The following is a 12,690-nucleotide window of genomic DNA, read 5'->3' as shown; positions in this document are numbered from 1 at the left end:
AAACAGAGAAGAGATTTGAAATCCAAGGTCATCTATAATAGTTTTTTAAAGAAAAGAGTTGTAGTCTTGATGTTCATTCAAGCCCTTGGGGGACATCGTTTCAAACAGATGAATATATCGTGCTTCCTGTTGTAACAATAGTCTATCAATATTTCTCCTGGTATATAAATCTACTTTTGGTTTCCAGATAATGAAGAAAACAAAATCATCCTCCGTGTGTTTTTGCTGTATATAATGTTCCACCATTGGGGCTTCTAGCACTCTGTTGCGGATCCGTGATCGATGTTCATTTATGCGTAGTTTGATTGGTCTGGTGCTTTTGCCTATGTATATCTTGTGGCATGGACACATCCATGCATACACGCTATTCTTCGTGTTACAGTTACTAAAGTGTTCAATCTGAAACTTGAAGCCGGTCTGTATGTTGGTGAACTCCTTTACTTGTAGTGCGTATTTGCATACATTGCAACTACCACATTTGTAGTGGCCTTTAGTTGATGCTTCCGGGTATGTAAGTTGGTCCGATTTCACCAAATAATTCCTCAGTGATTTTGTTCTTTTTAGACCAATTATAGGTGGTTTTTGACATCCTGGGATGTTGGATAGCAAATGCCAATGTTTATATATGAGTTTCTTAATGCTAGAAGTATGTGGTGTAAATTGCAGTGATGTGCAAATACGATCTTCTCTGGGTTTATCCGAGGTTTTTATAGCAAGAAGGTCTTTCCTGTTTTTCACTTCTGCTCTATCTTGAGCTGCAGTAAGAGTCCGTGATGTGTATCCTCGTTGTAATAAGGACTGTGTGAGTTGATAGGCCGCTATTTTATAGTCATGTTGGAACGATGCATTTCTTTTTAGTCTTAAGTACTGTCCATATGGTAAGTTATTCAATAAATGTGGAGCGTGAAAGGATGAAGCGTGTAGTAATGAATTTCGATCGGTTGGTTTATGGTATGGGCGGATCTTAAGTTGTTGAGAGTGATCTTTAAAGACTGTGACATCCAGAAAATTAACTGATGTATCATGAATGGTACCAGACAGTCGTATATTTGGATCTTGGTCATTGATCCATTGGAGGAATTGTGTTGCTGTGTCTTGATCCTGTATGACAAAGAATAAATCATCTATAAACCGATAATACTTGATTATTTTAGATCTGAAAGGATTGTTGTCATGAAGGATGAAAGTTTTTTCAAAGTGTATCATATAAATATTCGCAATAGAAGGGGCACAGGAGGAGCCCATTGCTACGCCTTTGATTTGCAGATAGAACTGTTTTAAGTAACGAAAAAAGTTATAATCCAAAATGATATCCAGAATGTCGAGCAAAAAATGTGTTGGAGGTTCTCTCGTGGGTCTGGAATCCAAAAGTGTTTCTATAATCGTCCTGACTTCAGGTAACGGGACATTTGTATACAGAGACTCGACATCCAGGGTGACAAGGGAGGCCTCCTTTGGTATAGTGATATTCTCGACGTGTCCAATAAATGTTTTCGTATCCAAAATATAAGACGGAGTGTCGATGGCGAATGGATGCAGATAATATTCCATATACTGACAAAGGGGTTCCAAAAGAGAGTCATTACCTGAGACAATCGGTCTACCTGGTGGAGCATTGAGTGATTTGTGAATTTTTGGAAGTATGTAAAATACTGGGGTACGTGGATATTTGTTGAATAAAAATTCAGTTGTTTTTTTGTCGAGGTATCTAAAAGATATGCCTTCTGATAAGGTGGTCCTGATTATTCTGGATACATCATCGGTAGGGTCCTTGGGCAGTGGTTTATAAAAATTGCTATTTTGCAATTGTCTATTTACCTCTGCGGTATAATCCTGAGTATTCATAATAACTATGGCTCCGCCCTTATCTGCTGGTTTTATCACGATATTCTCATCCGATTGAAGGCTAGCAATGATTTCTCTATCCTTTGCGGTAAAATTCCTTTTGTGTGGAGGTGGTCTTCTCTTTTCTATTTTATTGATGTCTTCTAGTAGAACCTGATAGAATGCATTCAAGCGGGCATTATCTACGTGCGGGTTAAATGATGAATGAACACGGAATAGCGATGGTGTAGTCTGAAAATTGCCAAAATGGCACCTTAATTTAACAAGACGTACAAGTTTGAAGATATCCACCCTTGTCTGAAACGCATTATATTTAGGTGTGGGAACAAATCCCAGTCCAAGATTTAGAATTCTCTCTTCTTCATGGGTTAGAATGCGTTTGGATAAATTTACAACTAAAGACGTCGTTGTTGATTGCGGCGCTTGGGAAAACCCTGTTGTTTAGAATGATCAATGGTATGTGGACGTAAATCATATTGTCTTGATTGTCTGGGTTGTCTTGTCAGTCGATGTGGAATTTGTTCCTGTGAATCACTTTGTTCGGAAGATTCAGCACTGCTGGATGAAACCATTGTATAAAACCATTGTTGTGTACTGGTATTTTATGTACCTTTATACTATGTTATTGTATACTAATATCTAAATTTATTATTATCTTAAAACCATTGTACTCAGACGTTGTGTTCAAATTCACTATTAGCTTTAAACTGTCATTCTTTGCAGAATATACACGTTTTTTTCTTTTCAACTCTTGAGTAGTAATTAATCCTTACATTGAAACTTGTGGCCAGAGTTCTTGGTTTATCCTTTTCAGTGCATTCTCCACAAAAACTTTCAGGGGAGCATTTGCAAGCTTCTGGCATCATTTTTGAGTGAATCGCCAAAAGTCAGATTTTTGCTGAAATTGTGACCCCGGGGCTTAGGGATTTTTTCAAAAAAATATTTTCTGCCGGTTAAGTTGTTGAGGGCTGATTTCCTGTCCTGTGATAAAAAGCCTTCTGTTTCCATCGCCAAAACTTTCAGGGGAGCATTTTCAACCAGTTGCCACCATTTTTGAGTAAATTGCCAAAAGTCAGATTTTTGCTGAAATTCTGACCCCTGGGCTTAGGGATTTTTTCAAAAAAATGTTTTACGCCGGTTAAGTTGTCGGGGGCTGATTTCTTGTCCTGTGATAAAAAGCCTTCTGTTTCGACTGCCAAAACGTTCAGGGGAGCATTTGCAAGCTTCTGGCATCATTTTTGAGTGAATTGCCAAAAGTCAGATTTTTGCTGAAATTGTGACCCCGGGGCTTAGGGATTTTTTGAAAAAAATATTTTGCGCCGGTTAAGTTGTTGAGGGCTGATTTCTTGTCCTGTGATTCAAAAGCCTTCTGTTTCCATCGCCAAAGCTTTCAGGGGAGCATTTGCAAGCTTCTGGCATCATTTTTGAGAGAATCGCCAAAAGTCAGATTTTTGCTGAAATTGTGACCCTGGGGCTAAGGGATTTTTTCAAAAAAATATTTTGCGCCGGTTAAGTTCTCGAGGGCTGATTTCTTGTCCTGTGATTAAAAAGCTTTCTGTTTCGACTGCCAAAACTTTCAGGGGAGCATTTGCAACGGGTTGGCACCGTTTTTGAGTGAATCGCCAAAAGGCAGATTTTTGCTGAAATTGTGACCCCGGGGCTTAGGGATTTTTTTAAAAAAATATTTTCCGCCAGTTCAGTTGCTGAGGGCTGATTTCTTGTTCTTTGATAAAAAGCCTTCTGATTCGACTGCTAAACCTTTCAGGGGAGCATTTGCAACCAGTTGCCACCATTTTTGAGTGAATTGCCAAAAGTCAGATTTTTGCTGAAATTGTGACCCCGGGGCTTAGGGATTTTTTCAAAAAAATATTTTCCGCCGGTTAAGTTGTTGAGGGCTGATTTCTTGTCCTTTGATAAAAAGCCTTCTGATTCGACTGCTAAACCTTTCAGGGGAGCATTTGCAACCAGTTGCCACCATTTTTGAGTGAATTGCCAAAAGTCACATTTTTGCTGAAATTCTGACCCCGGGGCTTAGGGATTTTTTCAAAAAAATGTTTTACGCCGGTTAAGTTGTCGGGGGCTGATTTCTTGTCCTGTGATAAAAAGCCTTCTTTTTCGACTGCCAAAACGTTCAGGGGAGCATTTGCAAGCTTCTGGCATTATTTTTGAATGAATTGCCAAAAGTCAGATTTTTGCTGAAATTGTGACCCCGGGGCTTAGGGATTTTTTCAAAAAAATATTTTCCGCCGGTTAAGTTTTCGGGGGCTGATTTCTTGTCCTGTGACAAAAAGCCTAATGTTTCGACTGCCAAAACTTTCAGGGGAGCATTTGCAAGCTTCTGGCATCATTTTTGAGTAAATCGCTAAAAGTCAGATTTTTCCTGAAATTCTGACCCCGGGGCTTAGGGATTTTTTCAAAAAAAAAATTTCCGCCGTTTAAGTTGTCGAGGGCTGATTTCTTGTCCTGTGATAAAAAGCCTTCTGTTTCCATCGCCAAAGCTTTCAGGGGAGCACTTGCAACCGGTTGGCATCATTTTTGAGTAAATCGCCAAAAGTCAGATTTTTCCTGAAATTCTGACCCCGGGGCTTAGGGATTTTTTCAAAAAAATGTTTTACGCCGGTTAAGTTGTCGGGGGCTGATTTCTTGTCCTGTGATAAAAAGCCTTCTGTTTCGACTGCCAAAACGTTCAGGGGAGCATTTGCAAGCTTCTGGCATCATTTTTGAGAGAATCGCCAAAAGTCAGATTTTTGCTGAAATTGTGACCCCGGGGCTAAGGGATTTTTTCAAAAAAATATTTTGCGCCGGTTAAGTTGTTGAGGGCTGATTTCTTGTCCTGTGATTAAAAAGCCTTCTGTTTCCATCGCCAAAGCTTTCAGGGGAACATTTGTAAACGGTTGGCACCATTTTTGAGTAAATCGCCAAAAGTCAGATTTTTCCTGAAATTCTGACCCAGGGGCTTAGGGATTTTTTCAAAAAAATATTTTCCGCCAGTTAAGTTGTTGAGTGCTGATTTCTTGTCCTTTGATAAAAAGCCTTCTGATTCGACTGCTAAACCTTTCAGGGGAGCATTTGCAACCAGTTGCCACCATTTTTGAGTGAATTGCCAAAAGTCAGATTTTTGCTGAAATTGTGACCCCGGGGCTTAGGGATTTTTTCAAAAAAATATTTCCCGCCGGTTAAGTTGTCGAGGGCTGATTTCTTGTCCTCTGATAAAAAGCCTTCTGTTTCGACTGCCAAAACTTTCAGGGAAGCATTTGCCACCGTTTGGCATCATTTTTGAGTGAATTGCCAAAAGTCAGATTTTTGCTGAAATTCTGACCCCGGGGCTTAGGGATTTTTTCAAAAAAATATTTTCGGCCGGTTAGGTTGTCGGGGGCTGATTTCTTGTCCTGTGATAAAAAGCCTTCTGTTTCGGCTGCCAAAACGTTCAGGGGAGCATTTGCAAGCTTCTGGCATCATTTTTGAGTGAATTGCCAAAAGTCAGATTTTTGCTGAAATTTAGGGATTTTTTCAAAAAAAATGTTTAGGGATTTTTTCAAAAAAATGTTTTACGCTGGTCAAGTTGTCGAAGGCTGATTTCTTGTCCTGTGATAAAAAGCCTTCTGTTTCGACTGCCAAAACTTTGAGGGGAGCATTTGCAACGGGTTGGCACCATTTTTGAGTGAATCGCCCAAAGGCAGATTTTTGCTGAAATTGTGACCCCGGGGCTTAGGGATTTTTTCAAAAAAATATTTTCCAACCGGTTAAGTTGTTGAGGGCTGATTTATTGTCCTGTGATAAAAAGCCTTCTGTTTCCATCGCCAAAACTTTCAGGGGAGCATTTGCAATCAGTTGGCACTATTTTTGAGTGATTTGCCAAAAGTCAGATTTTTGCTGAAATTGTGACCCCGGGGCTTAGGGATTTTTTCAAAAAAATATTTTCCACCGGTTAAGTTGTCGGGGGCTGATTTCTTGTCCTGTGATTAAAAAGCCTTCTGTTTCCATCGCCAAAACTATCAGGGGAGCATTTGCAAGCTTCTGGCATCATTTTTGAGAGAATCGCCAAAAGTCAGATTTTTGCTGAAATTGTGACCCCGGGGCTAAGGGATTTTTTCAAAAAAATATTTTGCGCCGGTTAAGTTGTTGAGGGCTTATTTCTTGTCCTGTGATTAAATAGCCTTCTGTTTCCATCGCCAAAGCTTTCAGGGGAACATTTGTAAACGGTTGGCACCATTTTTGAGTAAATCGCCAAAAGTCAGATTTTTCCTGAAATTCTGACCCAGGGGCTTAGGGATTTTTTCAAAAAAATATTTTCCGCCAGTTAAGTTGTTGAGTGCTGATTTCTTGTCCTTTGATAAAAAGCCTTCTGATTCGACTGCTAAACCTTTCAGGGGAGCATTTGCAACCAGTTGCCACCATTTTTGAGTGAATTGCCAAAAGTCAGATTTTTGCTGAAATTGTGACCCCGGGGCTTAGGGATTTTTTCAAAAAAATATTTTCCGCCGGTTTAGTTGTTGAGGGCTGATTTCTTGTCCTTTGCTAAAAAGCCTTCTGATTCGACTGCTAAACCTTTCAGGGGAGCATTTGCAACCAGTTGCCACCATTTTTGAGTGAATTGCCAAAAGTCAGATTTTTGCTGAAATTCTGACCCCGGGGCTTAGGGATTGTTTCAAAAAAATATTTTCCGCCGGTTTAGTTGTCGGGGGCTGATTTCTTGTCCTGTGATAAAAAGCCTTCTGTTTCGACTTCCAAAACTTTCAGTGGAGCATTTGCAAGCTTCTGGCATCATTTTTGAGTGAATTGCCAAAAGTCAGATTTTTGCTGAAATTCTGACCCCGGGGCTTAGGGATTTTTTCAAAAAAATGTTTTACGCCGGTCAAGTTGTCGAGGGCTGATTTCTTGTCCTCTGATAAAAAGCCTTCTGTTTCGACTGCCAAAACGTTCAGGGGAGCATTTGCAAGCTTCTGGCATCATTTTTGAGTGAATTGCCAAAAGTCAGATTTTTGCTGAAATTTAGGGATTTTTTCAAAAAAAATGTTTAGGGATTTTTTCAAAAAAATGTTTTACGCTGGTCAAGTTGTCAAGGGCTGATTTCTTGTCCTGTGATAAAAAGCCTTCTGTTTCGACTGCCAAAACTTTCAGGGGAGCATTTGCAATGGGTTCGCACCATTATTGAGTGAATCGCCAAAAGTCAGATTTCTGCTGAAATTGTGACCACGGGGCTTAGGGATTTTTTCAAAAAAATATTTTTCGCCGGTTAAGTTGTCGAGGGCTGATTTCTTGTCCTGTGATAAAAAGCCTTCTGTTTCCATCGCCAAAGCTTTCAGGGGAGCACTTGAAACCGGTTGGCATCATTTTTGAGTGAATTGCCAAAAGTCAGATTTTTGCTGAAATTGTGACCCCGGGGCTTAGGGATTTTTTCAAAAAAATATTTTCGGCCGGTTAAGTTGTCGGGGGCTGATTTCTTGTCCTGTGATAAAAAGCCTTCTGTTTCGACTGCCAAAACGTTCAGGGGAGCATTTGCAAGCTTCTGGCATCATTTTTGAGTGAATTGCCAAAAGTCAGATTTTTGCTGAAATTCTGACCCCGGGGCTTAGGGATTTTTTCAAAAAAATGTTTTACGCTGGTCAAGTTCTCGAGGGCTGATTTCTTGTCCTGTGATAAAAAGCCTTCTGTTTCGACTGCCAAAACTTTCAGGGGAGCATTTGCAACGGGTTGGCGCCATTTTTGAGTGAATCGCCAAAAGTCAGATTTTTGCTGACCCGTTGCATTTGCAACGGGTTGGCACCATTTTTGATTGAATCGCCAAAAGTCAGATTTTTGCTGAAATTGTGACCCCGGGGCTTAGGGATTTTTTCAAAAAAATATTTTGCACCGGTCAAGTTGTCGAGGGCTGATTTCTTGTCCTGTGATAAAAAGCCTTCTGTTTCCATCGCCAAAACTTTCAGGGGAGCATTTTAAAACTTCTGGCATCATTTTTGAGTGAATCGCCAAAAGTCAGATTTTTCCTGAAATTCTGACCCCGGGGCTTAGGGATTTTTTCAAAAAAATATTTTCGGCCGGTTAGGTTGTCGGGGGCTGATTTCTTGTCCTGTGATAAAAAGCCTTCTGTTTCGGCTGCCAAAACGTTCAGGGGAGCATTTGCAAGCTTCTGGCATCATTTTTGAGTGAATTGCCAAAAGTCAGATTTTTGCTGAAATTTAGGGATTTTTTCAAAAAAAATGTTTAGGGATTTTTTCAAAAAAATGTTTTACGCTGGTCAAGTTGTCGAAGGCTGATTTCTTGTCCTGTGATAAAAAGCCTTCTGTTTCGACTGCCAAAACTTTCAGGGGAGCATTTGCAACGGGTTGGCACCATTTTTGAGTGAATCGCCCAAAGGCAGATTTTTGCTGAAATTGTGACCCCGGGGCTTAGGGATTTTTTCAAAAAAATATTTTCCAACCGGTTAAGTTGTTGAGGGCTGATTTATTGTCCTGTGATAAAAAGCCTTCTGTTTCCATCGCCAAAACTTTCAGGGGAGCATTTGCAATCAGTTGGCACTATTTTTGAGTGATTTGCCAAAAGTCAGATTTTTGCTGAAATTGTGACCCCGGGGCTTAGGGATTTTTTCAAAAAAATATTTTCCACCGGTTAAGTTGTCGGGGGCTGATTTCTTGTCCTGTGATTAAAAAGCCTTCTGTTTCCATCGCCAAAACTATCAGGGGAGCATTTGCAAGCTTCTGGCATCATTTTTGAGTGAATTGCCAAAAGTCAGATTTTTGCTGAAATTCTGACCCCGGGGCTTAGGGATTTTTTCAAAAAAATGTTTTACGCTGGTCAAGTTCTCGAGGGCTGATTTCTTGTCCTGTGATAAAAAGCCTTCTGTTTCGACTGCCAAAACTTTCAGGGGAGCATTTGCAACGGGTTGGCGCCATTTTTGAGTGAATCGCCAAAAGTCAGATTTTTGCTGACCCGTTGCATTTGCAACGGGTTGGCACCATATTTGATTGAATCGCCAAAAGTCAGATTTTTGCTGAAATTGTGACCCCGGGGCTTAGGGATTTTTTCAAAAAAATATTTTGCACCGGTCAAGTTGTCGAGGGCTGATTTCTTGTCCTGTGATAAAAAGCCTTCTGTTTCCATCGCCAAAACTTTCAGGGGAGCATTTTAAAACTTCTGGCATCATTTTTGAGTGAATCGCCAAAAGTCAGATTTTTCCTGAAATTCTGACCCCGGGGCTTAGGGATTTTTTCAAAAAAATATTTTCCGCCAGTTAAGTTGTTGAGGGCTGATTTCTTGTCCTGTGATTCAAAAGCCTTCTGTTTCCATCGCCAAAGCTTTCAGGGGAACATTTGCAACCAGTTGCCACCATTTTTGAGTGAATTGCCAAAAGTCAGATTTTTGCTGAAATTGTGACCCCGGGGCTTAGGGATTTTTTCAAAAAAATATTTTCCGCCGGTTTAGTTGTTGAGGGCTGATTTCTTGTCCTTTGCTAAAAAGCCTTCTGATTCGACTGCTAAACCTTTCAGGGGAGCATTTGCAACCAGTTGCCACCATTTTTGAGTGAATTGCCAAAAGTCAGATTTTTGCTGAAATTCTGACCCCGGGGCTTAGGGATTGTTTCAAAAAAATATTTTCCGCCGGTTTAGTTGTCGGGGGCTGATTTCTTGTCCTGTGATAAAAAGCCTTCTGTTTCGACTTCCAAAACTTTCAGTGGAGCATTTGCAAGCTTCTGGCATCATTTTTGAGTGAATTGCCAAAAGTCAGATTTTTGCTGAAATTCTGACCCCGGGGCTTAGGGATTTTTTCAAAAAAATGTTTTACGCCGGTCAAGTTGTCGAGGGCTGATTTCTTGTCCTCTGATAAAAAGCCTTCTGTTTCGACTGCCAAAACGTTCAGGGGAGCATTTGCAAGCTTCTGGCATCATTTTTGAGTGAATTGCCAAAAGTCAGATTTTTGCTGAAATTTAGGGATTTTTTCAAAAAAAATGTTTAGGGATTTTTTCAAAAAAATGTTTTACGCTGGTCAAGTTGTCAAGGGCTGATATCTTGTCCTGTGATAAAAAGCCTTCTGTTTCGACTGCCAAAACTTTCAGGGGAGCATTTGCAATGGGTTCGCACCATTATTGAGTGAATCGCCAAAAGTCAGATTTCTGCTGAAATTGTGACCACGGGGCTTAGGGATTTTTTCAAAAAAATATTTTTCGCCGGTTAAGTTGTCGAGGGCTGATTTCTTGTCCTGTGATAAAAAGCCTTCTGTTTCCATCGCCAAAGCTTTCAGGGGAGCACTTGAAACCGGTTGGCATCATTTTTGAGTGAATTGCCAAAAGTCAGATTTTTGCTGAAATTGTGACCCCGGGGCTTTGGGATTTTTTCAAAAAAATATTTTCGGCCGGTTAAGTTGTCGGGGGCTGATTTCTTGTCCTGTGATAAAAAGCCTTCTGTTTCGACTGCCAAAACGTTCAGGGGAGCATTTGCAAGCTTCTGGCATCATTTTTGAGTGAATTGCCAAAAGTCAGATTTTTGCTGAAATTCTGACCCCGGGGCTTAGGGATTTTTTCAAAAAAATGTTTTACGCTGGTCAAGTTCTCGAGGGCTGATTTCTTGTCCTGTGATAAAAAGCCTTCTGTTTCGACTGCGAAAACTTTCAGGGGAGCATTTGCAACGGGTTGGCGCCATTTTTGAGTGAATCGCCAAAAGTCAGATTTTTGCTGACCCGTTGCATTTGCAACGGGTTGGCACCATATTTGATTGAATCGCCAAAAGTCAGATTTTTGCTGAAATTGTGACCCCGGGGCTTAGGGATTTTTTCAAAAAAATATTTTGCACCGGTCAAGTTGTCGAGGGCTGATTTCTTGTCCTGTGATAAAAAGCCTTCTGTTTCCATCGCCAAAACTTTCAGGGGAGCATTTTAAAACTTCTGGCATCATTTTTGAGTGAATCGCCAAAAGTCAGATTTTTCCTGAAATTCTGACCCCGGGGCTTAGGGATTTTTTCAAAAAAATATTTTCGGCCGGTTAGGTTGTCGGGGGCTGATTTCTTGTCCTGTGATAAAAAGCCTTCTGTTTCGGCTGCCAAAACGTTCAGGGGAGCATTTGCAAGCTTCTGGCATCATTTTTGAGTGAATTGCCAAAAGTCAGATTTTTGCTGAAATTTAGGGATTTTTTCAAAAAAAATGTTTAGGGATTTTTTCAAAAAAATGTTTTACGCTGGTCAAGTTGTCGAAGGCTGATTTCTTGTCCTGTGATAAAAAGCCTTCTGTTTCGACTGCCAAAACTTTCAGGGGAGCATTTGCAACGGGTTGGCACCATTTTTGAGTGAATCGCCCAAAGGCAGATTTTTGCTGAAATTGTGACCCCGGGGCTTAGGGATTTTTTCAAAAAAATATTTTCCAACCGGTTAAGTTGTTGAGGGCTGATTTATTGTCCTGTGATAAAAAGCCTTCTGTTTCCATCGCCAAAACTTTCAGGGGAGCATTTGCAATCAGTTGGCACTATTTTTGAGTGATTTGCCAAAAGTCAGATTTTTGCTGAAATTGTGACCCCGGGGCTTAGGGATTTTTTCAAAAAAATATTTTCCACCGGTTAAGTTGTCGGGGGCTGATTTCTTGTCCTGTGATTAAAAAGCCTTCTGTTTCCATCGCCAAAACTATCAGGGGAGCATTTGCAAGCTTCTGGCATCATTTTTGAGTGAATTGCCAAAAGTCAGATTTTTGCTGAAATTCTGACCCCGGGGCTTAGGGATTTTTTCAAAAAAATGTTTTACGCTGGTCAAGTTCTCGAGGGCTGATTTCTTGTCCTGTGATAAAAAGCCTTCTGTTTCGACTGCCAAAACTTTCAGGGGAGCATTTGCAACGGGTTGGCGCCATTTTTGAGTGAATCGCCAAAAGTCAGATTTTTGCTGAAATTGTGACCCCGGGGCTTAGGGATTTTTTCAAAAAAATATTTTGCACCGGTCAAGTTGTCGAGGGCTGATTTCTTGTCCTGTGATAAAAAGCCTTCTGTTTCCATCGCCAAAACTTTCAGGGGAGCATTTTAAAACTTCTGGCATCATTTTTGAGTGAATCGCCAAAAGTCAGATTTTTCCTGAAATTCTGACCCCGGGGCTTAGGGATTTTTTCAAAAAAATATTTTCCGCCAGTTAAGTTGTTGAGGGCTGATTTCTTGTCCTGTGATTCAAAAGCCTTCTGTTTCCATCGCCAAAGCTTTCAGGGGAACATTTGCAACCAGTTGGCACCATTTTTGAGTGAATTGCCAAAAGTCAGATTTTGGCTGAAATTGTGACCCCGGGGCTTAGGGATTTTTTCAAAAAAATATTTTCCGCCGGTTAAGTTGTCGGGGGCTGATTTCTTGTCCTGTGATAAAAAGCCTTCTGTTTCCATCGCCAAAGCTTTCAGGGGAACATTTGTAAACGGTTGGCACCATTTTTGATTAAATCGCCAAAAGTCAGATTTTTCCTGAAATTCTGACCCAGGGGCTTAGGGATTTTTTCAAAAAAATATTTTCCGCCAGTTAAGTTGTTGAGTGCTGATTTCTTGTCCTTTGATAAAAAGCCTTCTGATTCGACTGCTAAACATTTCAGGGGAGCATTTGCAACCAGTTGCCACCATTTTTGAGTGAATTGCCAAAAGTCAGATTTTTGCTGAAATTGTGACCCCGGGGCTTAGGGATTTTTTCAAAAAAATATTTTCCGCCGGTTTAGTTGTTGAGGGCTGATTTCTTGTCCTTTGATAAAAAGCCTTCTGATTCGACTGCTAAACCTTTCAGGGGAGCATTTGCAACCAGTTGCCACCATTTTTGAGTGAATTGCCAAAAGTCAGATTTTTGCTGAAATTCTGACCCCGGGGCTTAGGGATTTTTTCAAAAAAATGTTTTCGCCGGTCAAGTTG

Source organism: Podarcis muralis, chromosome 11, assembly GCF_964188315.1.
Source record: "Podarcis muralis chromosome 11, rPodMur119.hap1.1, whole genome shotgun sequence".
NCBI classification, from domain to species: domain Eukaryota; kingdom Metazoa; phylum Chordata; class Lepidosauria; order Squamata; family Lacertidae; genus Podarcis; species Podarcis muralis.
This window is presented reverse-complemented; position numbering follows the sequence as displayed.